Genomic DNA, 2,101 nt, shown 5'->3' with positions numbered 1-2,101 from the left:
TAGCCATTCATACAAAAATTTCGAATTATTGCCGTTTTTTCGTTATTTTTTTTCCGTTCTTGTACGCCCGAGAACTTGTTTTGTCTGCCACTGAGAACATATTTAGTGCTAAAAAATGTGTGCTGTGTTGGCGAAATTTGGTTACCCTCTGATTTCAACGAGTTTATGCTTATTCATCGTTAGCAGGAAATCACCGGCTTAAGAAGTCGTTTTTCCTCCATGTGTGCGTGATGGAAATTATATTTAATGCGGATTACGCATGCAAATGAGTTTCCATGGTATACATTGGCTCAAAATGATCATTTACTGATTGATTCATTCCAATTATAAGGTTAAATGAATGATATTGATTTTGAAACATATTACCATGAAAAAAAAGTAGAGAGAACGAAGAGGCTCAGTGGTCTAGGGGTATGATTCTCGCTTTGGGTGCGAGAGGTCCCGGGTTCAAATCCCGGCTGAGCCCTATTTTTTTATTTTTTTTTTCAACCCGTTCTTTTCAGAATGTGAAAGTAATATTTGTTGTCATCAGAAAAGTGCTTAAAAAGAGTGGCTCAGTGGTCTAGGGGTATGATTCTCGCTTTGGGTGCGAGAGGTCCCGGGTTCAAATCCCGGCTGAGCCCAATTTTTTTTTTCAACCCGTTTTTTTTTTAATGTGAAAGTAATATTTATCGTCCATCAGAAATGCTCCTAAAAAGAGCGGCTCAGTGGTCTAGGGGTATGATTCTCGCTTTGGGTGCGAGAGGTCCCGGGTTCAAATCCCGGCTGAGCCCTATTTTTTTATTTTTTTTTTCAACCCGTTCTTTTCAGAATGTGAAAGTAATATTTGTTGTCATCAGAAAAGTGCTTAAAAAGAGTGGCTCAGTGGTCTAGGGGTATGATTCTCGCTTTGGGTGCGAGAGGTCCCGGGTTCAAATCCCGGCTGAGCCCATTTTTTCCCATTTTATGCATCTTTTTACAGCTTCCCCCGAGTGCAAATTCTGGCTAAATCTAGGTTAAAATCTAATCAGATCCACACTGACTTCGGCCCATGGTAATTGATTAAACCTAACAAATCTGAGTCTGATAAAGTCCCATGGATACAGAGCACAGGATAGAGTATGGAGATCTGGGGCATGAGTGGTAGCCGGGGCACAATGGTTTACCTCGAAAAATGTCCAAAATTTTGAAAATCTTCCTTTTGGACTAGTTTCAGAATATAATACTCGGAGTGACCCAATTTGAAGCTTCCAAGATGTTTACAGCAATGGAAAGATCGAAAAACTAAATGGAAAATCGAAAAAATGAAAAAAAAATTGTTTTTTTTGTTTTTACTGAAAATTATTCCTCAGTACGGTATAAAACCCAATTTCACGAAGTAAATCATATCCTATTTAGTAGATGATATTTCCTATCATACACGGAGAGAAATATTCAATAAAAATTACGTATCTTTTCCGTAATTCCCGAGCACAATGTGGTTGTAGGAAATTTTACGGAACTATCACGGAATTTTTACCTAAAATCACGGAATTTTCCAGAGCGTTTCGCAATTTTTACTGAACATTTCTCTCCGTGTTGGGAATAATCGGGGCACCATTTCGAAAATGTGAATAAACGTAAACAGACGAAGAAAAACTCAATTTTTCATTGGGTATCCCATTCTCCCCCGGATTGGAACATTATAACATTTCAAACTGATTCGAAATTCTTCTTTTGTACTATTTCAGGCAGTCAACCGTCAAAACTAAGGGAAAATCGCTCTTCGAACTCGAATTCGATTATTTGCTCAATACGACTCGAATTCGATTATTTCTAATGAATGGAAAATTATGAAACCGGTATCGAATTGAAGCTACAGTATTCCGGTTTCCAATCTTCTTCATTTTTCATAGATTTGGAAATAATAAATTTTGAAAACAAGGGTTCACATTCGCATGGGTCGAAACCGCACTGAGAGAAAAATCTGAAGTTCGATTTACAATAAGAAAATAGTTGAGGCATTTTGGTGAACGATACGATTTTTTTTGTATCCGGCACATAACATTATAGTAACTTCACAAGCGTAATTTTTGCAAATCAAAATGCAGTTAAACTAACCAAAGTTCAAAAGTAACCATGA

At 37.4% G+C, this 2,101-nt stretch overlaps 4 non-coding genes across 4 annotated transcripts; all 4 read left to right on the top strand.

Annotated features, from left to right (window-relative positions):
- The first annotated feature begins 394 nt into the window (after positions 1-394).
- Positions 395-466, top strand: Trnap-ugg. Its single transcript has one exon. It is a non-coding gene; the product is annotated as a tRNA-Pro (tRNA).
- An 85-nt stretch (positions 467-551) lies between these two features.
- On the top strand, positions 552-623 carry Trnap-ugg. The gene has a single exon. It is a non-coding gene; the product is annotated as a tRNA-Pro (tRNA).
- A 78-nt stretch (positions 624-701) lies between these two features.
- On the top strand, positions 702-773 carry Trnap-ugg. The gene has a single exon. It is a non-coding gene; the product is annotated as a tRNA-Pro (tRNA).
- Positions 774-858: 85 nt separating this feature from the next.
- Trnap-ugg lies at positions 859-930 on the top strand. Its single transcript has one exon. It is a non-coding gene; the product is annotated as a tRNA-Pro (tRNA).
- Positions 931-2,101: the final 1,171 nt, after the last annotated feature.

The sequence above is a fragment of the Diachasma alloeum genome, unplaced genomic scaffold, assembly GCF_001412515.2.
Source record: "Diachasma alloeum isolate Michigan unplaced genomic scaffold, Dall2.0 Dall_scaffold_00181, whole genome shotgun sequence".
NCBI classification, from domain to species: domain Eukaryota; kingdom Metazoa; phylum Arthropoda; class Insecta; order Hymenoptera; family Braconidae; genus Diachasma; species Diachasma alloeum.
Note: the sequence above shows the minus strand (reverse complement) of the source record. Positions and strands in the feature narration are given on the sequence as shown.